This window comes from Mixophyes fleayi, chromosome 4 (genome assembly GCF_038048845.1).
Source record: "Mixophyes fleayi isolate aMixFle1 chromosome 4, aMixFle1.hap1, whole genome shotgun sequence".
NCBI classification, from domain to species: Eukaryota; Metazoa; Chordata; class Amphibia; order Anura; family Limnodynastidae; genus Mixophyes; species Mixophyes fleayi.
In genome coordinates, this window is record NC_134405.1 from 325,101,136 (window position 1) to 325,121,801 (window position 20,666).

A 20,666-nucleotide genomic window follows, 5' to 3' on the forward strand; every position below is an offset into this window, starting at 1 on the left:
GAGAATTTCTAGGGGTGTTACCCATACTTGTCCACTCTCCCGGAATGACCAGGAGACTCCAGAATTCAGGGTAGGTCTACCGGACTCCCGGGAGAGCTGGCAATTCTCCTGCAACCTGCTCATAGGGAGCCTGAATGACACGATATGCGGCGAATTGTGTCATTTTGGCATTGCCTCCTGCTACAGAATGGTGATTTTGTAGTGGGGCAGGGCCAAAAAGATGCAAATCACCATGTCCAGCCCATTTTTCTGACATCTCTGAGGAGACAGATATTGGATCTCTTCTTATTCTTTTAATACCACGCGTTTTGCACTTTCCAGTTGCACTTTTGTGGGAAAGCGTATTCCTGGGTGCACTTCAAGCAGTGTAAATCAAAACACACAATTGTTACACATGTAATAAAGACAATCACAATGTGCTGGTATCTTATCATTGGGGTAAACAATTTAAAACTTTAATGTGAATAAGTGGAAGTAGGTTGCACTATGAAATGATGTTTTTCCACAATGAGCCCTTTTGGGTTTATTCTCAACCTTGTAAAGCTGAGTACAAATTGAGTTTAGAAGGGTATTGTTAAGTAGGCGTGCACTTTAAATGCACTAGTCAAACAATAAAGCTCACTTGTGCACATAAGGAAGCGTTACTGGTTCACAGCTTTTGCGGTTCACAAATGAGCTTTATTGTTCAAAAGCAGACAAATTCTCAAAGGCATTTTCCTGATGACTTCATGACAGCATAGACATGGAGCAGACTCCGCCCTCAATCCCCATAGGCAAACCGAGGGGGGGGGGGGTTCCTAGTGCCTGGAAACCCCCCTCCAAGCAAGGCACTGCACAATTGAGGTGGATGGACCCTGCCCCCGCTTCACACGGCTCTGCTTGAAAAGGGAGAGCTGCGAGCACCTAACAGTAGTGCGTACAGTATTGCCCATGCATATTATGGGGATAGGAAGAGTTGGAGAGCAGCCAAGCACTGTCTAATATTATAGCCACGCCCCCATGCATGCTGGTCACGCCCACTAGTGGCGTGGTGTGGAAACCCCCCTCTACAAATCCCGCGTTTGCCCCTGATCCTTGCAGGACAACCTTTCTATAAAAGTAACTCTTCGCCCTGGCTTGAGCATTCTTTTTTTTTCTGTCCTAAATCTTTCCTTCTCCTTGGAGAAGTTTTTTATTTTCCTCTTAACAATTATTTTGTAGCCCTCTTGAACCAGACTCAGCCTCCCCTGGTTTGATGTCTGGGGATGAAAATTTAAATTATCCTTATCCCCTTGGTTCCTATAGCGCAGGGCCTGATTATCCAATAGGCTGACTAGGCTACTGCCTAGGGCACAAGGCTTTGGGGGGGATAATTTTCTTGGGCTACAAAATTGTGACAGGAGGAGATAGAAACTGATATTAATTATAAAATGTAACAACAGTTGGTCTCCAAAATAGAAAATAAAACGTGAAAGAAAAATGAAATAAGGTTTAGATCTTAACGTATTCCCTTGGTAAAGCTGAAGACAGTGAGTCATCCTTGGGCCGACACGTGAGGATAAGGAGAGAAAAGGATGGCGACAGAAGCAGGGGTGACAGCCCCCATCACCTTCACATCTTCACCCCCAGTAGCGCTCGGTCATGCCGCCGTTCCACTATACAGGTCTAATTTAATGAAAATTAAATGAGTGACAATAATTCCTGGGTCCCTTTTAAAAAGCCACGTGGAACTGAGGTTCGAAAAACACAGGAACATAAACATTGGTGCGGAGTGAAGGAAGCTGGAGTTTAAATGAAGAATGAGTTAGCCTGGCATGGAAGGCGAGGGGGTGCTATGAGAGTATTAGCCTGAAACTTTCTGTCTTGTGGTGCTTTGGATATCTATATATATTTATACAAGTTTATATCTGTAATATATATGAAATGGTATGTGTATAGGTGCATGTATGTACATGTGGATGTGTGTGTGTATTTATATATATAACAAAAATTGAGAATTTAGATACTGATGTTTTATCTCATTCTAGCGCTTCAAGACGTCGAAATTCACACAGAAAAAGAGACCAGGGGGTAAATTCAAACTCCAAATCTTCAAACCGTAAACTGCGGGTTTGAAAAAGTGAAGATGTTGCCTATAGCAACCAATCAAATTCTAGATATCATTTTTTTAGTACATCCTACAAAATGACAGCTACAATCTGATTGGTTGCTATAGGCAACATCTCCACTTTTCTTTTTTTTTTCGGGTTTCTTATTTTATAGAATTTCTGAGCTGGTATCCAAAAACATTTTCCTGGTTTTCAGCACCCCATTAGGCGGTGGGCACAGGCTGGGGCATGGCAGGGGGCTCTGCCTGCTGCTCGGGTTTGGTTCCTTTCTGCTCAGAGATGGGAGTCGTTGGCAGGATCTCATCTTTGGGCTCCACAATGCTGACGTGATCAGGTAGCGGCTTCTTGGGGCCGATCTTTCCGCTGGGATCCCAAGGAAGCATGATCTTCACCTTGATGCCCAACACACCCTGTCTGAGGAGTAGGTGGCGCACGGCTGTATCCACGTAGTAGTTGACGGGGTCTCCACTGTGGATCAACAGACCATCCACAAATTTCATGGACTTGGTTCTCTGCCCACGCAGTTTGCCGGACACAGCGACCTCATGTAGAACACCATAGCAGGCTCTCCTCACGGCCAGACCTCCCAGGAGCTTGTAGCGCAGGGACTCCGCCTGGGCGATGGCGCACAGACCTCTTGTGGCGACTTTCTCTGCGTACAGCTCAATGCTGCCCTCGGGAAAACCGAACCTCTTCTACACCACTGCGGTCAGCTCACGGATAGGACGACCCTTCTCACCAAGGACATTCTGGGTCCTGGTAGCCAGAATGATGATTTCAGTCCTGGTTGGGGTGACGCGGACCTCCATGCCGGAGTAGCCATCTTCAGCCAGCTCACGGGTCAGGAACTCGTTCAGTTCAGCCTTGAAGATGCCATCAGCGACAAACTTCCTCTTCTTAGAGATCTGCACCGCCAGCTTCCCGCGCGCTGCTGGAAGGAAAGGGCCATTTCCACTTTTTCAAACCTGCAGTTTAGTAAATATACCCCCAGGAGTCAGTCAAGACTTCAAGATCAAAGCATGTTCCTATATGTTCCAGTATGAGAACACTCCTCTCCAAGATACCCCAGGCCAGGGGAGAAAGTTTTATAATAAAGACAAAACACGTAGGGTATATGATCACACACTCATCTCCACTGGATGCACGTCGGTGCAAGTCACTTTCTAGAATTAAAGGGACCAAAAGCAATGAAGGGGACATCAATCCCTGGGAGAAGGAGCTGGCTGGGCTGGGGGGCCAAGGGGGCATCTGCCCCCAGGCCGGTCCAATAGTGGGCTACCTTGGGCCGGGTCACTGGGCATTTTTTTTCCTTTAAAACAGGCTGCTGAGTCAAGTCCGGCCCCCTGGGCTAAAATTTGCCAGCCCTCCTCTGTCTGGGACCCATTGCTAATTTTAACATCCAGTTAAGCTCTTTAGCTTTATTTTATTGTATGAGTACTTAATTGTGAAAGTATGTTTTTATACTACACTATATTGTTGTTCCTTGCCCCCTGTTTCCTTTGAGACTATAAGGTTTTGGGGTCAATCCAGAAACAAGGACACAAGACGACCAAAACAATATACATAACCATACACCTGATATTCACTTTTCCCTGCTAGGCATTTTTATGCACATATTAGAAATGTTGATCATATTTGTATAAATAAACTACACTAATATCTGTTCCTGATTTTTTTTTATGTTACAAGGAACCAAGATCACCTTAGATGGATGAACACAGAGGAACACAAGAACTTATTAATAATTATACATACATTGGCAAACCGAGGGGGGTTTCCTAATTCCTAGAAACCCTCCTCCAAGCCTGGGGCATTGTATAATTGAGGTGGCTTGACCTTGCTCCTGCTTCACACGGCTCTGCTTGAAAAGGGAGAACTGCGTGCACCTAACAGTAGTGCACGCAGCATTGCCCATGTATATTATGGAGATGGGAAGAGTTGGAGAGCAGCCAAACACTGTCTAAAATTATAACCACACCCCCATGCATGCTGGCCATGCCCACTGGCGGTGTGATATGGAAACCCCCCATTATTGCCAATCTGGTACGCATTCACTTTAAACTAAGCACTTTTGCACTTTGGAGGAATTTTCCAACAAATCCTTAGTGGGTGTCAAAAGACATTGGGCTAGATTTACTAAGCTGCGGGTTTGAAAAAGAGAGGATGTTTCCTATAGCAACCAATCAGATTCTAGCTTTCATTTATTTAGTACCTTCTACAAAATGACAGCTAGAATCTGATTGGTTGCTATAGGCAACATCCTTCCATACTTTTTCAAACCCGCAGCATAGTAAATCTAGCCCATTGTATCCATTGGAATTTGACAATAGATTAGTATAACCTATGAGAGAAGAAAATACTTTTTTGTGGGATGCAAACAATTAAATGCTTCAGTTATCCATTCACTAGGAAAAATGATCCTGTCATTGACCATGACATCACAATTTGTCGGTGAAAGGCAGTTTTAGATGTATACATTATGGTGAGAATGAGATAACATAATTGGAATACGGTGAATGTTCTAGGAAGTATTGCAACCAATGAGAAGCAGGCTTAGAATGTGGCCACAGAGCAGGACAAGTGAATAGTTCTCACTGTTGTCAGGATTTCTGGGTGCTTTGCAGAGCTTAAATTACATGCACTTTACTATGTTTTTTTATGCTGTTAAAAAAGAATGTAACTGGCTCTGACACTAGAAACCACAATGCCAGTGGCAAAGACTGTACAGATAAAAGTTTTATAAGCAGGTTTATCATATATCGAAACCTTTTGCATCAGGGAAGATAGACAATTTAGGTGGCGAAAATGACAAAATAGATGCAGTATATGTGGTATACTTAATAGATGAAAAAATTCAATGCAACTATTCTTACATCACTTTATATAGGCATGCACCATTAATACAGCTCATCAGTTAAAAATAATAAATAATCAGTACTCCCATTTAATTTATGTATTAAAAGTACATAATGTAAAGTATATAGTCTGGGATATTCCATTGATGAAATGTACTTATTAACTGTGCTTGTATTGAATAACAAAGCATTTCATTATTTATTTTTGCGTTCGAGTAGTAAATGTGATTGCCGTATTGTGAGTAAAGTCAAACATTCAGTTTAAATAGTACATACGTCACCTGAGATTTACAGGTGACACATATGTGATGTCTGTGCTAAAAAGTAGGTGTTCAGGTGTGGCTTTATTTAGACCAAATGAGAGTCTGAGCCGACACAATGGAGGGCCCCCCTAATTATCTGGTGCCAGGTTTAATATTCAGAACAATATCTGGATCCAAGACCTAATATATAGAGTCACATTTTATGTTAAGTCTAAAGGAGAAAGCTATATCTGGCACCAACTTTAAATGCAGCTCTAAATATTGTGCTGAGTCTAGTATGGAATCATAACTGGTGCCAAGTCTAGTATCTAGTAGATCCCAGGAAAGGATATATTAATCCCAATTTATTCATTTTCCATGGGCAATATTTATGTATTTATAAATAGGGGGAATTATTTAATTATTTATTTATTGTACACGAGGGGGAGGGGGCATAATTTTCTTTAATAATACCAGCACTATTACAGATGTATTTCTATAACTGGTGCTAAGTACTGTATGCATGGACATACCTGGTGTCAATTATAATGTGAAGACCCAAATCTGATGCCAAGTATTATATGCAGGACCATCTATGGATCCAAAGTCTAAAATAAAGAGCCAGATCTGATGTCAAATCTAATAAGCACAGCCATATTTGGTGCCATGTTTGATACACAGATACATGGAACTAAGTCTAATATTTACTGATATCTGGTACCAAGGCAAATAGGCAGACTCACGGCTGGTCGATTCTATTCTCCTCTATATAACATATCGTCTAAACATTATTTCCAGTTTCATACCACTAAGAAAGGAATTAACATTATGAGACGGTATGTGCAGAAGATATTTAAAGATCTTAAGTTGACCACGCATGTTGCAATCTGATTCTACGACAAGCATGCCAAGTAAATGAATCAGTGACGTCCCAGATATGCATTGTTTCAGCTGCTGTTTTGTACAATTGTCTTACACTGCAGTGCCCGGGTACCTGCACTACCAACCAGGTCTAACAATGACCCCACACCTGCTAGTAATAGTCACCATTCTACCGGCTTGTCTGATATACCCCAACAATTCTCATCCAATTCTCATCCAATTCTCATCCAATTCTCATCCAATTTCAAAGGATTTCCAGTCGGGATGATTAACCCACACACAGTATATTTATTCAGAATTTTTAGCAAACTAACAAAACAAAATTGCATTTTATTTAAAGGCTTTCAAAACAAGTAAACACCAACAATAATATATACAATTAATACAGCCATGAAATGACATGACCAGATGAGCCAGTATCATTTTCTAACCGGTTAATTGATCTGTTTAATGTGTGTACGGGAAGGAAATTAAAACAATGCAAAAACTAATTCTATTTTTTTAATGTTATTTTTATGTAATTTGTATTAGGAGCAATATATACAACTGATTGGTCAGTTGTTGCCTTTTTGTTGTATTTCCCTCCTGTGCACACATGCCTATATACAAAGGCCTGGCCGTGGCGTCCAATCATTGCTGATTACATTAGAGCAGGGGTAGGCAACCTTCAGCCCTCCAGGTGTTGTGAAACTACAAGTCCCAGCATGCTTTGCCAGTAGATAACCTGCAGATAGGTGGGAAGGCATGCTGGGATTTGTAGTTTCACAACACCTGGAGAGCCGCAGGTTGCCTACCCCTGCATTAGAGGATTGGTTACCCGCCGCCGCCGCCACGCTTGAGCCAAGCTGTAATAAAATTCATTGTTTTATTGAACTAATGTGCAGTGAGTTGCTTTAAAGGGAAACTGCATGTTTGAAATGTTGCGTTTGCATTAAAAGAAAATCCACATGGGTCACTTTTGTTATGTGCGTATTGTCGCTAACCAATAACGACTGTCGAACCTCGGTTTGTGTTTCCAACGCACAAAGATTTGTTCGCAAATAGTAGAATAATATGCTCAAGCGAAGTGATAATAAATACAGCCGTTACTTATCGCAGGCGCTCTGGATCCAGTGTGCAGTCATTCAATCCTGAAGTCTGGGGACAAGATGTCTGAACACTAGATGTGAAGCTGCTGCTTATATACACACAGAAATACAGTAATACAATGAAGATGGTATAGCTTGCATCTATTGGTCCAGGTCTCAGGAAGGTCCAAGGGGTTGTCAATCATTGGCTAGTTCATCCTAAGGAATACAAAGGAGGGGGTCATCTCTGCAGGGGGTATGCTCGGCTCTTCCCGCCAAGATTCTTTAGTCTTAAGTAGTTCATAATTCCCTATCTTTCATAACTCGTGTATGCACTCTGCGATTCCCTCGCAGAGTGAACCAAACAGTAGGATATGTAAAGAGGTTTATTATGATACCACTCATGATGTAATTCCTTCAACCTGTTCCGTGTATTTCACTAATATGCATGTAACTCTGATATAACATATAAATACTACTATATTTCGACATAATTGACTATGTGTTGCAACTACCATTAATGTGTACTATTTTATAAGTATGCGTGTTTGTGCGAATGTATGGTAAAAGACCGATTACTGTTGCTGCCACGTGTAGTGGATGCGTACGCCCTTTCACGCCGTAGCGTGCCCTTGTACGTCGTAGCGTACCGTACGCATCTTTTCAGACAGAGACAACCAAGTTTGCTCGACTTTAATTGAAATGACTCTATCCAATTTGCTGACTTTGACACTTTGTAGACGAGAAACACATGTAGCATTGTTTTCTATGGCAGAGAATGCAAAGATGAACAGTTGCGTGTTGTGCTTACTGCATCTCCTTTAGACTGTAAGCTCTGGTGATCAGGTTCCTTTTGTCTTCTGTTTCAATGTGTGTTGCTGAATTATTATCATGTTAGGATCAATTTTTCTCATAACTAATTTTGCGTCGGGAGCTTCTCGGACGCAATGCGTGTTGGCTGTAAGGATTTGTTTGTCATCCGTAGAGATTACAACAGAAGTAGATCCCGGGAAAGGATATATTAACCCCACTACCGAAAAAGTGGGGCAAAATTAAGTCATCTATTATTACTTATTCATTTACTAATTTTACAGGGACAATATTTATGTATTTACAAATAGGGGGCATTATTTAATTATTTATTTATTGTATTTATTTATATGGGGCAATATTTATTATTTTGGAGACATTTGAACAGTAGGTACTATTTCCCTGGTCTACACCGGCCATGGGTACTAGGAGGGGCGTGGTGCTGTTTGGCATTGGGCCGGGCATCTCTAGTAGAGGGGTCCATGATGCTGGACCTGATGCTGAGGAGCACTGGACTGTATTGTAAATCATACTTGCCTACTCTCCCGGAAGAGTAGGCAAAGCTCCCGCATTTTCAGAAATTCACAGCAGTGAATGGAGGGGTGGGGCTTAATTGCACCTTTAAGCTCCCCTCCCTCCATTCAATGCCGTGAATTTCGGTTTTTAATAATAGGGGCGGGGCTATGGTGACGCAACATTGTCACCACACCCTCCTCCTACCCCATGTCACGTGACTTCTCTCATCATAAATGTTGGCATGTTTGTTGTAAATGCTTCCCATCAGGGATTACCATGCGGTTTAGGGTTTTTTGTAAACCACCACACATCACCGGTGTTTTCAGTTTTTTTACCGACCGAACCGGTGTATAGGAAATCCTTGGATGTATGACGGGATCAAAGTTAGGCTATGGCCCCTCCACAATCCATAATGGTGGTGTTGTAAATAGGCTGCTTAACTCTGGTTTGTTGCAGGCACTGCCTCGGGATGTAGAGAACGCCTTTTTGTACAGATATTTATGTTAATGTGTTTCTTTAGATAAGTCATATGAGGAGGCTTTAAGTAAGTCCATCTTTAAGTGAGAAATAAATCAATTTTTAGTCATTTTTGAACCACCTCATCCTCTTATCGAATCACCCAAACTAAGGCTAGTGACAGGAGCGCCAGAGCGCTTTAGTCCTGGGGACCTGGCTCTTTGCCTACGCACACATCGGTGTTTGAAAGTAGTTTTGTAACAAAGCTAAAAGGCATATAAACTGCATTATGTTTGTGGGCTCATTATGCATTTACAAATGCGTTCTGTCTGTGGTTCTGTGAGGGACTTGTTATCTTGTTCAAGCCAGACACATTTGGAAACACAACGGGAACGCTTGTAAAAGCACTAGATGCATTTAAAACACGCTTCCATGGAGGCGAACAGAAGTTTGCATTACATGTGCTTAGCTCGGCCCGGTGCATGCAACTGGGGGCTCCTTGGGCAGCGCTCCCCACTCATAGGCAGAGCCCCCCAAGCCCTTCTGATTTTTACTTTGGCAGATGGGAGGTGGGGGCAGCATTTTCCTCAGACTGGCAGTGTGGCGCTTGACTGTGACATCATAGCCAAGGGCCACACACCCATCGTAACACTGACACGGAGGAGCACATGTAATATCAGCTTCCAGCGATCAGGGCCATCTTAACAACATTAGGGGCCCCCGGGTACTGCTGTGCCCTTGGGCCCCTACCTACACAACCATTCACAGGAAAAAAATGTCAATTATCAAAAAAAGTTATATTTATTGGTACCTGCAACAAACATGCTATACAGCTATGCCTTGATACATGGGTGAATAGATTTATTTTCTATTGGGCCCTACCTATGGGGCCCCAATGCTCGTGGGGCCCCCGGGCAACTGCCCAGCATGCCCAGGGGGAAAGACGTTTCTGCCAGTGATCCATGTGGGGGCATTAAAATACTGAGTGAGTGATATTATGTCACTCATTCAGTGTTTTAGGCACCCCCTAACCACTGGCACCCTAGGCAACTGAATAGGTTCGCCCATACCTCCCAACATGCAAGTCCCCAGCAGCTGGACAGGAGGTGTGGCCAGGTCTCAATGTGGGCATGGCCAGTGTCGGACTGGGGCATGAGGGGCCCACCGGGGGACTGGAATGGTAGGGGCCCACCAGAGGGGGTGTGGTCAATCACCGTAGAGGCGAGACCAGACACTAGAGGGGGGAGTGGTCAGCCCATGAAGGACATAGCTAACATAGTGTAGTATATCAAGAAATGTAGTGTATATAAAGAGTGCATAGTCTAGGCCCCGCTCCTTAGATCAGGACAAAGTCTTGCCCCACTAGAATCAGAACAGTTGGCAGCCTGTCCTGCTCTCTCCTACCTGTTCTTGCAGTGTTCACTACGTTTAGGGGTTGGCTAAAATATAGTCAAGCCAAGGTGTACCATTCAGATAACGGAGACAATATAAATATATAAATATATATATATTAATAATGGAACAAATAAATGTTCATATTATGCCACACAGTAGTGCCCCAGTTCAGCTTATGCCACATTGTTCAATTTATGCCACAATTCATAGTATTCCACAAAGTACTGCCCCCAAACCATATTGTGCAAAGAACATGCTACCCCCCCCCACCATGTAAAAAGGGAACATTGTCAAGTTAAAAAAAAAAAGGAAATAAAATAAAGTAAACGTTACTTACCGCTGCTTCATCTCCTCTCTGTGGTCACCTGGGCAGGCTCCAACGTCATGACGTGTGCGACTCTTAACGGTGCAGTTGACTTGCGCTTTGCAAATTTGTGACTCGGGTGTGCCCCACCTACATAGAAAAGGGCAGGGGCAGATTGTGAACTTAAAGTGGCCCTGGAAAAAGTGGCCTCATGTATGCGTAGCCAAATAAATGGCAGTCGGAGCCCAGTATGTGTGTGCACTCAATGTTAGTGTGTGCGCCTGCTGTATGTACCCGAGTATGTGTGTCCTGTTCTTGTCGCTTTCCTGACCTGTGGCTGCTGTTGTCTTTAGCTCAGTTGCTGCTTGTCTGGATCCAGGAATGTTGAGGGTCTTATCTGGAAAAAAAAAGGGGTACAAGAAAGTTAGAAAACTCCAACCAGCCCTTGGCCTTAAATAAATAGTACACACGTTTAATAACAGCCCCAACATTAAAATAATAGTATTCACTGTGATAAATAGATCTATTTCCCTCCAACCAGGCCCAACATTAAATTAATAGTATCTTCATTTAATAAATAAACCTACCTCCAAACAGGCCTAGCAATAAATAGCATTTAAGTTTAATAAATATAACCATTTCCCACAACCATCCCGGCATTAAATAATTCACATTCACATTTAATAAATAGCCCTCCTGCCCAAACTTAGCCCCATATTCAATTAATAGCCCCAAACCACCCCAACATTAAATTAACGGTGCTGCCACCTTATATTAAATTAATAGGCCCCGTTATTAAATTAAATTTCCCACCGTCACCCCACAAATAAAATAGCACACGTTAGCCACCACCTACCTCACACCCACATTACATTACTACAAGTCCCCTGCCCCCACCCCCCTTTTCACTTATAAGCCCCCCCTGTTCTCGCCCCATTTCACTTATAATAAGGACCCTTGCTCTCACCCCCATTTCACATAATAAGCCCCACTGCTCTCACCCCATTTTGTTTATAAGCGCCCCCTGCTCACTCCTATTTCACTTTAACAAACCCCCCTGTCCTCACCCCCTTTACATTGCCACAAGCCCCATTGCTCACACACACACACACACACACACACACACACACACACACACACACACACACACTACCAACACACACACACATTACCAACACACACATTAGCCCATCAGCAAAGAGACCCTGAAAATCATTTTTATGGCAGCAGCTAGGAATTAGACTAATACTTGCTGATAACAGAGAGATATTGATAGGTAGGGCTGTAATATGTTTCTATACCTTCACCACCTCCAAGCAGAAACACCGGACTCCTGCTCCTCTGGGCGGCCGCGGCAAGATGAACTCCCCTGCTGAAAGTGAAAAATAACACTCTCTCTGCACCTGCGCGGTAGGGTTTGTTATCGAAGTGTCGCCGCCGCCATCGCAAGTGACATCTTCTCCATAAGCTCCGCCCCAACATCGGAGGGGGCGGAGCTTCGACGCAGCTGGGCCTGCCGGTGAATAGTCCGGCTGTCCGGCAGGCCAGTCCGAGGCTGGGCATGGCCACATCACGATGGGGGCCCAGAGGACTGCTGAACGCTGTGCTGCGCTAGTCTGCCCATTAGCTATCTCCCTTCCCCCAACATTCCCACCCACAGGACAAACATGTAACAGAGCAGGACAGCGGGACAGAGCCCTAAATTCGGGACTGTCCTGTTGAAATCGGGAGAGTTGCGATCTATGGGTTCACCTAATGGTGGCGCCGGACCTGGCTTAACTTTAGTTAGAAAAACATCTGAAAAGCAGAATTTTAATGGCAGTGTGTGTCCGTAGCCTTACACACTGTATCAGCCAGCATGTAGCAGAGTTGCCGGCACATTAGCACTGATAAGCTCATGATTGCTGACCGCAGCGTTCATAGAGCTTACCCATACCAGCGTGCCAGGAACATTTACACTGCCTGCTATGGCAAATAGACTGTGAAGGCAGAGATTAATATACAGGAACACAAGATACTCACGTGACATTTGGCACGACAGCTACATTCAACCTACTAGGCTTTATCAGCATTCGTCCTTTCAGAGCTACGGGGAAGGGGTTAAAAGGAGATCAGTTTAACTCTCTGGGGCTCCTGGTAAAAAAAAAAAAAATACGAGTTGCCAATCTGTGCGAAGTGTGGTAAAGGATTAGCAGTGGTTTGTACAGATGGAGATGAAATTCTATCTCTGTTCCTATTAAAGATAACAGGATTCAAAGCTCATGCAAATTATACTGTAGAGTAAAAACAAATCAGACTTAACGTCTGCTCTATGACAAAGGAAGTTCCAAAACTGGTTATTTAAGAGAAAACAATTATAGCAGGTTATAGCACTGGTTATTCCATGCTTGCCAACTCTTCCGGAATGTCCGGGAGACTCCCGGATTTCGGGTGGGTCTCCCGGACTACCAGGAGTGTATGGCAGTGTCCTAGGAAGTGGGCAGAATTAGGTCCAAAATGTTGCGATTCTCCGGAAACCACGGCATTTGGCCCCTCCCCCCACTGCAAAATGACGCCACGGGGGGCGGGTCCAGAATGACAAGATTTTCAGAGCCCCGCCCCCCACAAGCCCACCTCCCCCCGGGAGCCTTCCGGACGCCAACTACAAGAAGTTGGCAAGTATGGGTTATTCATTTACACACAATCATTCATCAAACAGGCAATATTTTTACATTTAAAGCTATAGTATGTATCATTATAAATTTGATGACAATAACATCTATACACCAGAGCAGGGGCTGGCTGTGGTGTGGGGCAGTCTTACAGTGGGCTTCCTTGGGCTTGCACACTGGGCTACCAGCATTTTTGTTCCTATAAAATATTTGAAATAGGCTGACGAGCGGAGTCTAACATATCCCCCCCATAGGCTAAAATTTGCCGGCCAGCCCCTGCACTTTAGGCTTTAAACATATTAGGGTACATGCAACTCAAAATACACATGTGAAAATGCACCTGCTTGCTTGTATGGTCTGGCCACACATTTAAGGTGCTACTGAAAACCAGGCACTAAAGGGTAGATTCACTAAACGCACCAAGAAGGAAAAGTGACCATAGCAACCAATCAAATTCATAGCAGCCAATCAGACTCCAGCTACCATTTTCTAGAATGTACTAGATAAATGAAAGCTAGAATCTGATTGGTTGCTATGGGCAACACCTCCACTTTTCCTTTGTAGAAGGTTTCGCAAATATCCCCCTAAGTGTTAAAAAAGGTGTAGCCACAAAGAATGGGCCAAGTCAGTGGGATAGATTTATGTTGCGTAAAGTCAAAACTCACTACTTAATAGGTTGTAGAAGTGTCTGTTGACTTGATTGGTATTTTAAAATATCAACAAAGCGTTGCACTGTGTAAGCCATCATGAGAAAGCAAGTTTAATTAAAGTGGTACCCTTTATTGACTGTCTTTATAGATTTCAGCGGAGATCTTGAAAGTTTGCAACTTCAACCTATTCAGTTTGCCAATAAAAATACCAAATCCACTTGCTTTTACAACAGAACAAACAGAGGGCCTGAGTCATTAAGGAGAGCAAAGCATATAAAAAGAGTAACTTTGCACTTGGACAAAACCATATTGCTTTGAGGTGTGTGGGGGGGGGGGGGGTGGGGGTAAATTTAAAATGTGGGGACAGATTTATAGTTAGGATAGGGCATGTCCTAAATCAACTTTAAATTTCAGTGTAAAAATAAAGATATCATGAAAAAACAGCCAGTATGTAACTTATGTGCAAAATAATAAACTAATTAGCACCCCTTGTAATGTAACATGGTTTGTCCCGGAGAACATTTACTATTTTTTTTGCCTTGCTCTCCTTAATAACGCAGGCCCAGAGTGTTTTTTTAAGTGTATAAAAAAAATTCTGTCAACCTTCCATATTAATGAGGCCGTTTATGAGAGACTCTAAGGGCCTGATTCATTAAGGATCTTAACTTAAGAAACTTCTTATTTCAGTCTCCTGGACAAAACCATGTTACAATGCAAGGGGTGCAAATTAGTATTCTATTTTGCACATAAGTTAAATACTGACTGTTTTTAAATTTAAAGTTGATATTTGTGTGCTACATGAAAAAACAGTCAGTATTAAACTTATGTGCAAAACGGAATACTAATTTGCACCCTTTGCATTGTAACATGGTTTTGTCCAGGAGACTGAAATAAGAAGTTTCTTCAGTTAAGATCCTTAATGAATCAGGCCCTAAATTATCAATTTAAAATAAAGATATCGGATGACAGAAGGGGGGGTCTCAGGGTTAGCTCAGCTGCTGTCGTACCCCTGGTGATAAGGGGGGGAGACAGAGCCCGCTCATTAATTTACTGATCATTTCTCAGTTTTGTGACTATTTATAGCTTATGCACAAAAGACTTTTGGTATTTATAAGTTTGTGTTCATATTACGCACGTGTGTTTTGTATATGTAGTAAAATATAATGGCACATATTTCACTTTTGCAGAATGTTACAGACTCCCCCGGCAGCTAAAGGGTTACACTGTGCCACACTCGGCTGCTAGAGCGTGCAAGGAGTTGTAGCGTAACAACAGCTAAAGCGCCGCAGATTGTCTTCTCCTGCTAGACACCAATACCGATTCTACCCGCTATTAAATATAACTAACTGATGAGCTGTGGACTCTCCTAAGAAACAATTTACTACGGAATAACTTCTTCAGAACAGAGATTACTCCTCTTATCTCGAACCGTGATTTTTTAATAACGCATACAGCTTCGTCTTTTTAATCAAAATGACATTTAACAATGAAATTACATACAACTTCGCCTGATTCCTATGTAATTATTAAGAGAAGTTAGCGTATCTGGTGAGTTCCATGCCTCGCCACACAACAGAAGAACAGACGATTGAAGGAAATTAATCGTCTCAACTGCATGTTAAGAAACACGATAAGGAACCAAGCAGAGGGGAAAGGATACAGCGAGACGGAATTTGTCATACAAATTGAAAAGAGTGAAGTCTGCCAAATAAGAGTGGGGGGAGGTGAATGCCGGATTAAATCAGGTATAATTCATGTTATATTGACATAAATGATGTCGGTGTTGTTGACTAAACTAGATTTTAACAAAAAGGAGACTTAATTTTACATCCTGTAACTGCAAAGTCAATATTTATATATTATAAGAATATTTACATTGTGTGGTTTATAAGTAAAATAGCACCCTAATTATTCTTGTTTGGGGTGCCAGTTAAGATTTGGGGGAACCAAGTAAGAGCCATCAATGGACCCCTTAGGTCTTTCTCCTGTTAAACGCTCTTTCTGATGACTACAACATAGAGTCAGCTCTGGTGGCTAGTATACAAAGCAGACCCTGTTCATGGCTGCAGCTATACAAACCTCAGCCAATTCTGTTGGCTATTATTTAGACTAGAGACCGTTCTGATGGCAACTATACAACACTTGTGTTAATTGTGTTGGCTAATATGCAAATTCCATTCTGATAAACAATATACATAGCCATTCTGTGGGCAGCACATTGGCTTAGTGGTTAGCACTTCTGGTTCACAGCACTGGGGTCATGAGTTCAATTCCCGACCATGGCCTTATCTGTGAGGAGTTTGTATGTTCTCCCTGTGTTTGCGTGGTTTTCCTCCAGGTGCTTTGGTTTCTTCCAAAAACACTCCAAAAACATACTAGTAGGATAATTGGCTGCTATCAAAAATTGACCCTAGTCTCCCTCTCTCTGTCTGTGTGTGTGTTAGGGAATTTAGACTGTAAGATCCAATGGGGCAGGGACTGATGTGAATGAGTTCTCTGTACAGCGTTGCGGAATCAGTAGCGCTATATAAATAAATGGTGATGATGATGATTCTAGTGAATATTGTACACAGCAGACCCCAACCTGGTGGCTAGTATGTAAAGCAGGCTCCCGATTTGGTGGCTAGTATATTGTCTACCTCCAATCTCTGGTGGCAAGTGTATAAACATCTCCAACTTCTGGTGACCAGGGTATAGCAGACCTCCAGTCTCTAGTGGCTAGTAGACCTCATCAACCCCTGCTCCCTCCCCATTCTGTACTTACTGTCTGCCCTACTCTGCTGTTTCCTACTAGGAAGTTTTTGCCCAATGTTGTCGGTACTATCTAGAAGACAGATCCCGAGGCTGATTTTTTTCCTTGTGTTGTCACGATTACTTATCTTTCCTGGCTCCAGCGTTGTCCTCCACCCCTGTCAGTGTGGGCGCACAGTACTTTCGGATGTCAGCATGTCATGTGACCGCAGTCAGGGTGGGCAATTCAAATGAGCTCTTCTATTCAAAACTCGCTTTGACACTTCTGCAGTGTCAGAGCAGCAAGTATCCCTGTTTGTCTGACTCCCTATCCCTATATTCTAGTGTTCTCCTTCCCTGTGCTAGACCACAAAGCAGACTCTCCGTGTACCAGTTATATGTCCCATCTTACTCTTCTGCCTTCTGATTTGGTTCTGCTGACTATCCGTGCACCAGTTCCAGGCTCCGGTTGTGATTCCACTCTGTTTACTGCTTTTGTACTTCGCTGCCAGTCTGTATACCAAATCCTGGCTTGTCTTGACCTCGCTACTGCCTCCTCTGTTTCCTCACAGACCACCTGTGTTCCAGTTTGGTTTCTTCCTTGGCCTGACTGATTCTACTCCTCCTTTCACAGTGTTACATCTAGCGGCAGGCCATAGAACCGCGACCTGTGAGTTTTTGGCAGCTAAGCCTATCCTGCCTTGCGACGGTTCTTGGTGAACACAGAGGAACTCGTTAGACTCCGCATCTCTGGTCAGCCAGCACCAATCTAGATTAGCACTTGGAGTCCAAATTCTAGTGGTTCGTTCCATGTGTCAGACATTGTACAGTTTCCTGTATGATGCTATAAAAATAAACAAAGCACCGAGAGATGTCTGCTACATGTGACAGACAACTCTTGGCTGCTCTTAATCATAGCGATGAGCAAAAACCATAGCACAGGCCTGACGCTACCTTAAGGGTACTGGGCCCTGCCTCTCTCCGCCAATCTCTAAGGCCCCCTACTGGAGCCTCACCGTGGAGGTCCTGCCCTAGACATTTGCCTTCTCTATTTTTCTTTATTTTAATTATATCTTTATAAAAAATACCAGCTGGCAGTTTTGGTAACTAAAAGTCATCAGTCAATTCTACTTTTGAGCTCTAATGTGGAAATATAAATAGAAAACGACTTCTGTCCTCTAATATACTAGAGATTCATCTGCTGGAGACCGGTCACTTCAGTCCTCCCCGTCAGCTCCATGTTGTATTATTCTGCAGTCTTGAACACATCAAAGGTCTAACTCGTAAAATGTAGTATTCCTACAAATTCTTTACAATCGCATTAAGATTCTTCTTTGTGAGTTTTTTTGTTGGCACCACAGCCTTGAAGTAGATCCAGGGCAAATTTTATATAAGTGATACCAGTACAATGGCTGAACGTGAGCTCCTGTGGTTCAGTTTCTGGGACAATTTGAAGCATTGGGCAATAGTTCTACTTCCAGCTAATTCATTCGCGGATCGTTCATGGCTGGTTAAATAAATTTTGCAAAGATGCTTTAAGCACATACAAAAAATGTTATAATGGTGATGTGCTCATTTTTTTTTTAATAGAATTTATTGTTCAAAAATGACTTTTCAAATAAAAATGTTGCTGAAATATATTTCCAAATTGCAGTCTGACCTTTGAACTGATTTTCACGTTCATATCAACTCGATTTGTCAAAATGTTTCTCGAAATTTGTCAACATGTTTTGCTCACCTCTAGAAATGGCGCAAGACGTCATGATTGACTTATAATGCCTAGTACACATTACTATAGCGCTACTCCTACCGTGTGTTACTCCCTTGTATTCCACCTGACAACTGCTTCCGTTCAGGCTCATTTACAAACCATAAAACTTACAGACCCACACTGCTTCTCTGTTTATGCAAGTGCACCTATTGTCTGCCAAGTACTTTTCAATGTGGGCGCCCCCACTTGGCAGCTCTTGGAACTGCCCCCAGAGAATCTTCCCCTAGATTTCTAGATTTGCAGATTCACATGAAAACGCACATGGGGGAAAATGTGAAGACATCTCGTCAATGTACAACCTACTAACATTTTAGGAGCACAGCATGCATTCATTTACATTTTTCCATTTTTCTCCTTAAATACCGGTCAGTTTAGCTTTATTTAATTTATCGTGAGAGCGACGGGGCATCAGGAATGCGTTTACTACATGTATAACTTTTGTGTTTCAATGTTTTTTATTACATTGAACAAAGAGCAACCACAAAAGTGCAAAATGTGTATTGTTAAACGTATAGGACGAGAGACACAGGGCCTGATTAAAAGTTCAGGCCAGCCTAGCCTAATATGCTCGTAGTGTCCCCTTGCCTTCCGCGACAGGCTAGTTACTTGTCTTTAATTAAAACCCGACATCCTTGACCCCACCATCCACTGTCAATGTTCACGTTCACATGTTGCTTTTTAAATGTGTCACTGCAATCTTTGTCACTGATTTTGTTTTAATTAAAATCAGAACTGTATAGTGAGCTACTCAGAGTGGAGGGGTTGCGGGTTGTCATTCCTGTGCCCGTTGCGTTCCTTGTATCTCCTACTTGCTTATTCTCAAGCGCCCGTCCAAGAATGATTCATTGTCTTCAGCCTCTACCATGGGAATACGTCAAGATTAAAAACTTACTACATTATTCTTTCATGGTTTCTTTTTACTTTGGAGAATAGCTATTCTGTTATATTTTAAGATGGATTTCAGTTTATACCTCTCCAGGTCACAATTTTGTGCCCCCAAAAGTCTTGCACCCTAGGCAGCAGACTAGTCGGCCTACTGGATAATCAGGCCCTGGACAATCTCCTCCACCTCAGAGGTTACGGAAAGATCAAGGGAAGGAAATGCTGGGCGCACTCCTGCAAAGCGGGGAACGCCTATTTAAATCTGTCTTCGCCATACCCTTATCTTCTTTAAATAATCCCATCCTGTCAAACAAAATCTCAACTTCTCTTATCAGACAGTGAAAGCCTTTGCTCGCTCCCACAAGCTGCCATCTTTGCCTGTCATTTCACGCATTACAACTGTGCGCATTTGTACAAAAGTAGATACCAAAGACCATTTTGGATGCAGGATTGATTGATTATAAATTAACCTTACTGACTTTCCCCTTGGTGGAGGAATTCCAAGCACTGGTTGGCAGTGAATGAAATAAAAGGCAGAGGTAAGTGATCAGGTAGTTACACAGGAAGTCAGGACACCTGACAATTGTCCAGAAAAGACATTAACCCTTAATTAATAAAATCATTGCATATCAGTATTTTTTTCTCTTTTCATTATTTGGTTTTATTTGTTTGAATCTCAGAATTGCCTACTCCAATCAGAAAGCTTTGTCTGCAACAGAGACCTGGGGGTAAATGAATCAAACCCTCAAAAAAAATGAGAAGGGGAGATGATGCCAATCACAACCAATTAGATGCATTTATTTAGTATAGTCTAAAAAATGATAACTAGAATCTGATTGGCTGCTTGCACTTGTTGTTGCAGAAGAGTGACTTAACACTTGCTTACTGTCAGCAGATAGATTTCACATGACTTTACCTGATGCCATTGACGAAAATCTGCCCATTGAAGATATTCTCCCAGCTAGCAGGACTGTAATGCACTGAAAGCGTTACAGCTGGGTATCACTTTTAGAAAATCATTTGAGCTTAATTGTGCTGAATTAATAAACATCTCTGGGAGCGGATACGCTCTGGAGGCCGAATGTGGATGTTGCTACTGCAATAGTGGACCCGCATTGGTGTCTTTAAAATGTTAGATTTTTCTGCATTGCTGTGTTAAAAACTGGATGGTAGATTCCTAATTTTCTTATTCATTCATCTCCTTAAAGCGATAGTGTAAAATAATAGTCCTCTTTCTCTCATTTGAATACAATGCCCCTGTCATTAAGGGTGACTTTTGCTAAAGAGAGGGAGCACTGTTGGCATAGAGGTGAGAGAGATAAAATGAAATCGCAGCTCTGGAAAGTGCTTTATTTCAACATAAAGGAT

At 42.6% G+C, this 20,666-nt stretch overlaps 1 pseudogene; it reads right to left on the bottom strand.

Annotated features, from left to right (window-relative positions):
* Positions 1 to 2,259: 2,259 nt before the first annotated feature.
* LOC142149598 (small ribosomal subunit protein uS3-like) lies at positions 2,260 to 6,234 on the bottom strand (annotated as a pseudogene).
* Positions 6,235 to 20,666: the final 14,432 nt, after the last annotated feature.